The following is an 11,615-nucleotide window of genomic DNA, read 5'->3' on the forward strand; positions in this document are numbered from 1 at the left end:
TCGGTAGGTATAGTGGGTATAGGTCAAACCTGAAGTGTAGTGCAGAAATGTAACATCTTTTTTCCTTATAGCAGTGTCGCTTTCAAATCCCCATTCTTCTGGGGAGCAGAAACTTCGTCTCGAGTCTGGAGTGTCTGGACCCAGATAATGCAGGGTGAACTGGCCCTGTCAGCACGCCTTCCCCCCTTGAGGACTCTGCCCCTCCTCTTTCTCCTGGCCTTCCCCCAGGGTCCTCTAAGTTCTGGGGTTTGTTTACACCCTCAAGCCCGGAGGAAGTGAGTGGATTCTGCTCCTCATCAGCCCCAGGACCCAGTGGCTTCCCTGAGACTAGCAGTCCCTGTTGGAGTTTCATCATTTTTTCTTACTCTTGTCAGGTTCTTGCAAATCAAAAATGCCCTGGCTCTGGAGACAACTGACTGCCATGAATTTAAAAAATCGACTTAGAAACCCAGTTGACTTCTCCCTCCCCTTTCACTGAGGTGGGTGCAAATACCAGGAGCCAGGAGTGGTGCTGCTGCCGCTTAGGGCGAGGGGTTGGGGGAGGGGGAGAAGGATGTGACAGGAAACTACTGGCTGATAGATCCCACGTATCTCTCTCTGCGTGTTTTCCTAAAAAAGCTTTGAATAACTTCTCATGCCCCTCCTCTCCCAGGGCCACCCCTCCCCTCCCACCGTCTGCAGCAGGCAGCAGGCTGGAGGCTGGCAGAGACATTCTTTTGGGGGTGAGTTTTTGTCATGAACATGTTCCGCAAAGGCTTTCATTGTCTCAGGGGAGATTAGGACGTTCCGGCAGGAATGCAAAGCAAAGAGCTGCCTGGTTCTGCTTTGTAGTATCAAAATAAGATCTTGAATATCAAAACAGTGAGTGTCATAAGAGAAAAAGACGCCTTGAACATTTCTAGCTGCGATCCTGGACAAACAAGGGGCAAAGATGATGGGTCAGGAAAAGCTTCCTCCACTCCCAGCGATGAGGCCTAAGCGGGGCTCCAAGGGCAGAGAGGAGGAGCAGACGCCAGCCCTCACAGTGTGTGGCATCGGCTTCCAGGAGGGAGGGGGCCAGTCCAGAGTGAGGCTTGCTTCCCGGCAGGCTCTCCTCAGGCGCCCCTCGCACCCTGGCGCACCGGGGCGTAGTGAGTAGAACAGAATTTTGTTGAAAGGCAAAGGGTGTCTCCAGGCCAGAGCTAGGTTTCAGTTAAAACAATGAGGCAGAGTAGTTGGTGAAAAAAGTGAGGCTTTGGGGGTTTGTTTTCCATGGAGTGTGTGTTCTGGGAAACGGGGGAGTCCGTCCTGTGGGACGAGACGGGGTCAGGAGAAATGAAGTACAATATGAAGTGGGGAGAGAAGACAGATCATCAGAGGGACTTCCATCCCGCCAGGCGCCAGGCCACAGGACCGCGAGGCCGAGCGGGTGTATGTGGCTGCGAGGCTTCCCTCTTCGGTAGCCTGGGAAGAGTCAGGCCTCGGAGGAGCCTTGACCAGAGAGCCAGGAATCCCGTCAGCTGTGTCTGTGACTGAAAGAGCACTTCCGAGAGCGCGGCCTCTCCGAAGAGAAGTGTCCCAGGCCAGGTATGGCCTGTATCCCTCAGAGCACCTATGCGTTCCCTGGGCCCTGGCAGGCCCTTAGGGAATGTGTAATGAGTGAATAAAAATGTGCCTTCCCCTTGTATTATAGCTGGCGGCTGAAACAACAGACATTTGTCTCACAGTTCTGTTGGCAAGAAGTGTGACGTCAAGGTGTGTGCAGGCTGGTTCCTACGAGCCGTGAGGGGCTCTGCCTTGTGCCTTTCTCTCAGCTGCTGGTGTTTGCTGGCTGGCAGGCACCTCACCCGGATCGGACCTCTGCCTTCGTGGGCAGTGCGTTCTCCCTGTCTGTCTTCACAGGCTCCTCCTCCTCCTCCCCCTGCTTTTTATTTTATCCTCACCCGAGGACATTTTTTGATATTTTGTTCAGATAGAGTGGGAGGGAGAGAGAGAGAAACATCGATGTGAAAGGGACACATCGAGTGGCTGCCACCCGCACAACCCAAACCAGGGCCGGGGACAAACTGCAACCGAGGTACGTGCCCTTAGCGGGAACCGAACCCGGGTCTCTCTGGACCGCAGGCCGACGCTCTAACCGCTGAGCCAAACTGGCCAGGGCCTCCCCCTCCTTTTAACGACAAAATTAGTCACTTTTATTTAAAAGAAACATTACAAATAAGAGTGAAAGTGAAATTTCATGATTAAATACACAAAAGGAACATGCATACGTCACATGTACAAAGCCATGTACAAAGTTAGTTGATTACGTGACGGTAAAAGAACCAGCAACGTGGAGAACTTGCTGCTGCGGATTTTAAGTGTTTGCAACCTGGAGTCAAAACCACAAGTGAGATTTCTTTAAAGGGAATTTAAGAAAATGAAGCATAGACTTCAAGCAGTATTAACAACATGGAGCCCGCAACCTATTTTAGGCACCAAATGCTGAGAGAATGTCGTGTGTCTTTCGTTCTTCAAACAGGAGCGCTCTTCTGAATGCCGGGAGAGGAAAAGGTGGGGAGTCGGCGTGGGGACGGCGGGCTCAGGCCTCCTGCTCCGCTTTGTGGAGATGTCGGACGTCCCCTGCCCATCCCCTCTATTCAGTGACTTTCTTCTGCGACTAGTGTTTAAAGTCTGTGCATCACTCCGTTCCCTGCACACAGCCGGGAGCTGTTTTCGCCAGGACACCTCAGCGAGGCACAGAGGCCCGGCGTGTGCCTCCGTTCCAGCAGCTCCAGCAGGAAGACGGGACGCCAGCAGGTGCGCGCAGGACCAGGCCACAGGGCTACACAGGCACAGGGCGGGCCAGGAGCGGGACTCTCGGGCAATGCCCACCGGTGTTCTCTAACAGCTGTGTCTCTTTTCCTCATCTTCGGATGGGAGAACACTTCTCTCTCCTTTTCTAGGCAAGCTGCTAGTATCGTTATTCTGGCAAAATCTGGTGATAATGTAAGAACTAACATGTACACATCTGTCATTTCCCCATTACAGACTGAGTGGAAATGATGGAATCTGTTGCCCGAAACAAACTTCGATGTGTCCGCCCTTTCCTCAGCCCTGTCCCTAAGTTTGCATGGAACCCCGACTGTAGGTGGACCAGAGGAAGCGGGGAACCACTGAAGCCAGCGTCACGGTGGCAGCACAGGTGAGAAGCCAGCAGTCGGGCTCCGGCTGCCCAGAGCCTCTTGAGCATCCACGGTGCCTCAGTGATGACTCTCCCTTTAACCCTGGCAATGCGAGGCCTTGCTTAGGAAAACACACAACTGCCACGGCTTCGAAACCAAGGTCCCCGGGCCGTCCCCAGCGCGAGGCCATCTTCTTATGAAGACACTAGCCATTCTGGGTGAAGGGCCTGCCCACTCCAGTATGGCCTCATTTTAGCTAATTCATCGACCACGATCCTTTTTCCGAGTAAGGTGCATTCTGAGGTTAGAACTGGGGTTAGCACTTCAGCATACGATCTTTTTGGGAATATGGTTCAACCCATAGCACCGTCTTTTTGGACTCCACCCACCGCAGGGCCCCATACATCCTGTCTCTCAAATACGACTAACGCCACTGCTCTCCCAGCTCCTCTTCTAGGCCCTAGTCCGGTGCTGACAATGCTCACTCGAATGCCTGCTGCAGCCCGTGCACCTGGCTTCACAGTCTCATGTGCAGGAATGTAGATTTTTAAGTGTCCTTCAGCTTTACTGAATTTCTACCTCCAGTCACCATGGTTCTGAGGCAGGAAGCTCTGTCTTGTCACGCCCAGGTCAGCTCAGTGAAATTCAGTGATTTCTCAGTTTACTTGGGTTTAAGCTCAGTCATATTCAAGTATTTCTGTCTCCCTTCCTCTCCTTAGGAAGGCAAGGCGATCCCTGTCGGGGGCACAGCACGGTGCAGTGGCACTGAGGAGGCATCTGGATTCACGGTCACTCTGGGATGACATCCGTCTTCCACAGCGACGTCTGCTCTGGATGGTGGGTTTCTAGGGAAGACACCCCCCACCTAGTATTTGCTGCAGCAACCTGGGCTTGTGACTCAGGAGCACACTGCCACACGTGTTCTGCATCTCATCCTCATGTCTGCAATGCTCAGCAGCGCTTTCCCTGGGACCTGGGAGAATTTGGTTACTCTTCCCGTAGCTGCTGACATCTCCAGGACCCGGAAGGCTGCTCCCCTGGCCCAGGGGCCTGGACACTTTGAAGAGCAATTGGTCCTCTGTGGGTAGATCTGCATAGATTGCCAGTGTCCCAGAACTCCAGGTGGAAAGTCAGCATCAGCCTCTTATTCTTGGATTTCCTGAAATGTATTTGAGAGCTCAATTGTTTTCATAGGACAGACATAGCGGTGATGGACTATCTTTGTAAGATCTTTAATATCAAACCTCCTGTTCACCTTTGTATCCCTTGCACTTAGCACAGTGGCTGACATTCTAGGTGCTCAGGAAAGTATCTGTTGAATAAATGAGTTTCTCCAGCTATCTTCTGGGGAGAGTACGTGACATCTGTTAGATGGCATGTCTTAGGGGTTCCAATGTCATGGATAAATCATGACCTTTGCAATGGAATACTATGCAGCTGTAAGAAAGAAAGCCCTCTTACCCTTTGAGATAACATGGAGGGACCTGGAGAGTATTATGCTGAGTGTAATAAACCAGTCAGAGAAAGACAAGTACCACATACTCTCACTTATTTGTGGAACATTATAAACAAAATAAGCTGTCGATCAAGAGAGATCCAGTCATGGAAGTAGGGAACAGACTAACAAACCTCAGAGGAATGGGGGGTGAGAGGGGTGGGAAGAGATAAACCAAAGAACTTATCTGCATATATGCGCAACCAATGGACAGATGTTAGGTTGGGGAAGGCAGGGGTGGGGGTGGGAGCTTAAGTAAGTGCCTGGTTAGTGGCTGCTTTGATTACGGCTGTGCTCTCTTTAGCTTCTGTGAACCCCTCCGAACTTGCAGGCAGAATAATTTCTGTGAGTTCTGAAGAGGGGGCCAGTGCTGCGGGGCTCAGATCCATCCTTGGCTGATCATGGAATCAGACAGCTTTTGCAGGCTCTGGGAAGGAGGACGTGAGAGCCACCAGAGCGCCGCCTCCACCCTGGCCCCCCCCCCCCCCCCCCCCCCCCCCCCCCCCCCGAGAGCGGCAGTCATCCTGGGTTTGATGCCCTCCTGTGGCTGGGAGGATGCACGATTCTGGCAGCTGTTCTGATGTTCAGAGAGAGGGCCGAACCCTTCCTGTGGTTGTAACTCAAAAACCACTTTTTTCCTTAGAAGGTACCAGACAAAGGATCTAAACTTCATTTTAATTTCTAGAAACAGCAGAGATAGGTCAGGAGGTTTTAGACTGTGAGGGAGGAAAGAGATGTATTTTCCTGGCAAGAGTTCCTTTTAGGATATAGGGTGTAAACTGCTCTGCGAACACTGGTCATGAGCTCTGATGACTGTAATAAACGGCAGGATCTTGTTACCGTCTCTTCTTTCTGGTTTGTTCCTTGCCAGTGGGGTAGGGAAGTGGTGACACCCTTCGTTTTTTTGTCTCTCGGTCAAGCGGGTGCCAACTGGAAGACCTGCTTCTGTTTCCCACAACCAGGTCTCACTTAGTTGGGGACATTTTCCGACGTGCCATTCTGTTCTGAGCACGGAGGAAACCGAGAGGAATCTAGCAAGTCTGAAATGGTAGGTGAGTTGGCAGGAATACTGACCTCCTCGTTTCTAAAGTGCACTGGGGGAAAACAAAATCCTACGCGTAGGATCCACGCACCCGTCTTACTCTCGGAGTGGAGTTTCCGGGAGCGACAGTGGAACTGGAGACCGAGCCGCAGGGCGGCCCCAGAGTTGCTGCGTCCAAACCGTGGCAACGACAATCCCACTGGAACCCAAGTTGGTTAGTTAAGCTCCCAATGGCAGTAGCTGATGGCATAAGTTGAGTCTGTTGTGCCAGGCTTTCTGCACAGCAACCCTCAGAGGGAGGTTCATTATTTCCATTTCACAGGCAGAGAAAACTGAGGCCAAGGGAAGTGCAACAAGTTGCCCAAGTTTGCGTAGCCTGGCAGAGCAGGGCTGGCCTGGGACCAGTCTGACCCACGGCAGCCTGGCCCTAACGGTGCTGTCCTCTGGTTGCCACCCTAAAGACCCGCGCCGGCTGCGGGCGAGGAGAACGAGGCTGCCCTCCGCCAGGAGTGAAATGACATGGTTCTGGAGAAACGTATCTTCTTGATAAGGGAAGAGTTGCTCTGTAGGGTCCAACTCTAATCTTAGCCACTTGATGCACTTTCCACACACATTTCTTCTCCTCTCTTCTTAAACGGAGAGGACAAAAAAATGATGTAACTGTTTATGCCCTAACATATTTAACCTAACATGCATACTATGTGCAAAGTGCTTTGCCTGGATGACTGCCCTCGAGTCTCCTGCTAAGCAGAAAGGCAGGCACTGATATTGACCTCTTTTTTCTGATAATAAAACTGAGGCACAGAGAGGTGAAGTGATTGGCCCTGGGTCCCAGAGCTGGGACCAAGTTTGGATTTGAGTTCAGGCTCAGGTTTCAGGGCCTGTGCTCTTACTGGCCAAGAGTTCTGAATTATGGCCCAGAGGAACATTCGGGTGGTAGGACGGCAATGGGTGTCTCTGCTGTTTATTGATCCCCGAGTCTGTGCCCAGTCCTGTGCTAGGAGCTTCATGAGTCTTAGCTCACTCAGTCCTCTCCACCAGCCTAGGACTTGGTGCTGCTGTAATTCCCTTTTATTGCTTAGGGAACAAAGACTTAGAGAGGTTAAGTAACTTGCCCTACATCACTTAGCTAACAAGTGGCAAGAGTTGAGTTTCAAATTCCTGTCTGTAGCACCAAAACTCATGCTCTTTCGGTTATACAACCTGCCTTTCAGGGTGGCCTCAGGAGAAGAGACCTTCGAAGGTTGCTGGTGATTAGCATGAGGGTGCCCTGCTGGGGGGCTGGGCACAAGCTCCTCAGCTCTCCTTGTCCTGTTCCACTGCTTCTGCCTCCCCCAGAGTCACAAGTCTAGCGGTTCCCTGGCTAAATTAGATGAGTGGAGGCTGAGTGTGCTGGTTGGTGTTATATCCATTTCAATATCAGGCTGAGCCTGTCATCTGGGATGTGGTACCACAGCAGAGAGATTGATTTGGGGTTTGATATAGACACAAAGGACCAGTCCAAAGGAAGTTAGTCCAAGGTCAGGCAGGTAAGGACCCACAGGCACCCAATAATCATCCGAGGCAGGGGTGGGGTTTGACAGTGTTTATTATTCCACATCACAGACATTCTATCTTGCTTCCTCCATGCTGGCAATGTCCAGCCCCCACAGTAAAGCCTGAAAATGCCAGAGGGTCACGTTTCCCAACTCCTTTGCAGCTAACGGACCTGTAGAACACTGTTGCAGAGAGTGAGATGTTCGGGAATGTCCGTTTTCTTTTTGATGAAAAGAGGGAGAATTTTTATTTTTTTATTATTATTTTTTTAAATCTTTATTGTTGAATGTATTACAGATGTTCCTCATTTTTCCCCCATTGACCTCCTCCTCCCCACTCCCGCCCCCCTCCTGCCTTTTCCCACACTGTTGTCTGTGTCCGTTGGTTATGCATATAAGTTCTTTGGTTTATTTCTTCCCAACCCCCAATCCCCTTCCCTTTGAGGATTGTTAGTCTAGCAACCAATATGTACTTCTTAATTCCTTCACCTTTGTCACCCATTGCCCCAACCTCCCTCCCATCTGGCAACCAACAAAATGTTCTCTGTATCTATGAGAATGTTTCTGTTCTGCCTGTTCATTTTGTTTGTAGATTCAATTGTCGATAGATATATATTCATTGCCATTTTGTTCATATATTTTATCTTTTTCTTCAAAAAGACCCTTCAACGTTTCATATAATAACAGTTTGGTGGTGATGAACTCCTTTAAGTTTTTCTGTTCTGGGAAAGTCTTTATATGGCATTGATTCTAAATGACAGCTTTGCAGGATAAAGTAATCTTGCTTGTAGGTTCTTGCTTTTCATCACTCTGAGTATTTCTTGCCACTCCCTTCTGGCCTGCAAAGTTGCTTTTGAGAAATCAGCTGACAGACTTATGGGAACTCCCTTGTAGGTAACTAACTGCTTTTCTCTTGCTGCTTTTAAGATTCTCTCTTTGTCTGGAACCTTTTGTATTTTGATGATGATGTGTCTTGGTGTGGGCTCCTTGGGGTTCATCTTGTTTGGGACTCTCTGTGCTTCCTGGACTTGTATGTCTGTTTCCTTCACCAAGTTAGAAAAGTTTTCTGCCATTATTGTTTCAAATAGATTTTTGATTTCTTGTTCTCCCTCTTCTCCTTCTGGCACCCCCAAAATGTGAATGCTGGCACGCTTGAAGTTGTCCCAGAGGCTCCTTACACTATCCTCATTTTTTTGGATTCTTTTTTCTTTTTGCTGTTCTGATTGGGCATTTTTTGCTTCCTTATATTCCAAATCGATGGTTTGCTTCTTGGCTTTACCTACTCTACTATTGAATCTGTGTAAATTATTCTTTATTTCAGTTAGTGCCTCCTTCATTTCTGACTGTGCATCCTTCATTTCTGACTGGTCCTTTTTTATGCTCTTGAGGCCCTTACTAAGTTCACTGAGCATCCTTATAAGCAGTGTTTTGAACTCAGTATCTGTTAGGTTGCTTATCTCCATTTCACTTAGTTCTTTTCCTGGAGATTTTTTCTGTTCTTTCATTTGGGACCTGTTTCTTTGTCTCCTCATTTTGGCTTCCTCCTTGTGTTTGTTTCTATGTATTACTTAATGAGAGGTATGGGGCTAGCTGAGACCAGATACTGCTTGTTTGAAAGAATTTAGGAAAACCTGAAGCAGGATCCAAGACAGGCCAATCATATGGTTAAACAACTGGCAACAGCTTGGGTGGGCCTGAAAGCTGGGTGGGCCTGAAAGCTGGGTGGGGTGGGGCGGGGCCTCAGTGAGTCACCAGGGCGGGGCTACCCGTGTGAGCCAGGTTGCTGGAGTCCCAGATATGGCTTCTGTCTTGCTGCCCAAGGGCAGGGCTCACCAAAGGAACAAAGGCCTCTGACAGCACGTTTGTCCCGGAGAAAGCCCCCTCTCCAGCCCTCGCTCCAGTGCCAAACAGCTCAGTTCTTCCCTGTATGTCTCTGGCGCCCCTCGAGCTGCCTCCCCTCCAAGCTTAGAGGGAGAGAGTCCGACAAGTCCGTGCGCGGGCCCTTTAAGGAGCTGCCTGGGGCTCCAGCTGCGTCAGCTTCCCTGAGCCTTAGTTCCCACTGGTTTTTCCAGCCAGAAGTTATGGGGATTCTCTTCCTGGCACTGGAACCCTGAGTGGGGCGCCTGGTGTGGGACGGGGACCCCTCAGTCCTCAGGAAGGACCTTCCCAGACGAGGTACCCTCCTGATTTTTATCCGCCACACTTGGGTGTGGGACCAGCCCTTGGCGCCGCCGCTGCCGCCTCCACCGCCGCCCCTTGTGCCTCCGGCCCTCCTACCAGTCTGGATGTGGCTGCTGCTTTAATTCCATAGTTGTAGGACTTCCATTCAGCTTGATTTCAGGCGGTTTTGAATGATGGTTGTTCTGTAGTTTAGTTGTAACTGATGTGGTTGTGGGAGGACGCGATACCACGTTTACCTACCCGCCATCTTGACCGGAAGTGAAAAAGATGGAGAATTGACTGCATGGTTTCTGCGCTGAGTTGATTCCTGCTGGGTGTTCATATAGTGCGAAATAAATTCAATATCTGGCAGCTTTGGTTTTCTTGACTTTGTGCATGTTAAACCTGGTATTTCTATTGGTGCAGTATTCCTAGATTTTTTTACTGTTCAGTTAGACATGTCTTCCAAAGGAACACACACCTCTCTTTTTCTAGGGTGTCTAAAATTGAAATTGAGAAACCAGGCAGATCCATCTACTCTGACCCTAAGCATGATGGACTGACATGACACCTGGACAAAGCAAACATCATTTTAAAAAGGGATTTAAGACCCAGACGCAGGAGGAATCAAGGCAGTAGAAGGAATGAGAACATATGAACCTCCTTAAATAAAAATTTGTTAACTTAAAAGAAAGCAACATGTGAGGATAACGTCTCTCCCTGCCCCTTTCTTTCTGCCCTAGATTTCCTTGTGAGTGATCCTGACCACGAGGGACAAACCTCAGAGTAAACGCTGAGTGTAGCCTGTGAAAGAACAGAAAAAATAGTGACATGGCTGAGCTGCTGAACCAGTGCTGGAAACACCTACCTTTGCATTTTGTTTTCTGTGAAGAAATATGTTTAGGCCACTTTCAGTCTTATATTAAAGCCGCCTAGGTGACATTATCTCAGACGGTTTACCTGTATCTGATGCAGCTGTCATTGTCCTGCTGGGCCACGGACATCCCCATTCAGCCGAGGCGCAGCAGCATGCACGTGGACCCCGTGCCGGCCCTGCGACCTGGGTGGCCAGAGTGCACACAAGGGGAGGGCACCGCCGGGGAGGTGTGGGAAGGGAGAGCCTGGTTGGGCCTGCTTGGCTTCATCTGACGGCACTCTCCTTTGCAACTGAACTATGTTTCAAAATTTTGGTTAAATCACACCCATTCCCTTCCTGCAGCCTTGAAGGTGTGTCGGGCTTCAAGACAGTTTGTCTCTGGACAACTTCCTTTGTTTTGTGATGATTGGCTTGTCTCACTGCTGATGAGGCAGTCTTAACCTTGACGGACAGACATCCCATAACCTTTGCTCAATCAGCTGGTCAGCAGCAGCTGGTTGGACTACGCAGCTTGCAAGCTCCAGGCTCCAGTCCTAAAGGCCAGGATTCCCACGAACAGTTTGACTGCCCACTGACCTCTCTAGAGGCAAAATCAGCGTTCAGTAATTTTGCAGGATTCCTGCTCTCATTGAGGCAGCAAATGGTATTTAAAAAAACAAAAAACAAAAAACAAAACCCAAAAAAACCTCTTAGGAGCCATCATAAGGAAGTACAGTTCACAGGTATGGTGGGGACCTGAGAGCAGTCAAGTCCTCAAATATACAATACAGTTTTGTTAGCTGTAGGCCCAGAACTTACTCATCTTCTAAGTAGAAATTTCTCCCTTTGACTGGCTTTGCCCATTCCCATTTCTTCCCCTCCTGGCAACCACCACTCTGCTCTCTGACTTTATAACATAGCCCAGTGGTGTGGCTCAGTGGCTGAGCATCAACCCATGTACCAGGAGGTCACTGGTTGGATTCCCAGTCAGGCCACATGCCCAGTGGGCGGCATGTGGGAGGTGGGCAGTGAATGTTCTCTCTCATCGATGTTTCTCTCTCTCCCTCTCCCTTACTCTCTCTCTTTAACATCAATAAAGAAAAAAATTAAAAATAACTTTATAATATAGCTTAATTTCTATTTCTGACCTTCCCTCCCCCAACACACACACACACACACACACACACACTCACTCTCTCTCTCTCTCTCTCTCTCTCTTTCTTTCTCTCTCTCTCTCCAGGCTTGGCTGGAACACATTGTCTTTCCTGGAGTTTTTCGGAATCTGGGGGCTACCAGTACTGAGGTGGGGACTCATTTGTCTTTGGAGACTGGTCCACCCGGATGTGGCTTGTGAACCCCACTGCCCTGGCTCTCATGGTGCTTA

The 11,615-nt window shown here is 49.8% G+C and overlaps 2 long non-coding RNA genes and 1 pseudogene across 3 annotated transcripts; all 3 read left to right on the forward strand.

Moving 5' to 3' along the window:
* Positions 1-690: 690 nt before the first annotated feature.
* LOC118641443 lies at positions 691-1,759 on the forward strand. The gene is made up of 3 exons (XR_004961610.1): positions 691-722; positions 1,377-1,566; positions 1,673-1,759. It is a non-coding gene; the product is annotated as an uncharacterized LOC118641443 (long non-coding RNA).
* A 767-nt stretch (positions 1,760-2,526) lies between these two features.
* LOC118642735 lies at positions 2,527-4,536 on the forward strand. Of its 2 annotated transcripts, none has more exons than XR_004961788.1 (3): positions 2,527-2,778; positions 3,010-3,163; positions 3,863-4,536. It is a non-coding gene; the product is annotated as an uncharacterized LOC118642735 (long non-coding RNA). The 2 variants fall into 2 exon arrangements; XR_004961789.1 differs by lacking the exon at positions 3,863-4,536 and adding an exon at positions 3,589-3,647.
* A 5,140-nt stretch (positions 4,537-9,676) lies between these two features.
* On the forward strand, positions 9,677-9,803 carry LOC118643020 (annotated as a pseudogene).
* The last annotated feature ends 1,812 nt before the right edge of the window (positions 9,804-11,615 follow it).

Source organism: Molossus molossus, unplaced genomic scaffold (assembly GCF_014108415.1).
Source record: "Molossus molossus isolate mMolMol1 unplaced genomic scaffold, mMolMol1.p scaffold_m16_p_3, whole genome shotgun sequence".
Classification (NCBI taxonomy): domain Eukaryota; kingdom Metazoa; phylum Chordata; class Mammalia; order Chiroptera; family Molossidae; genus Molossus; species Molossus molossus.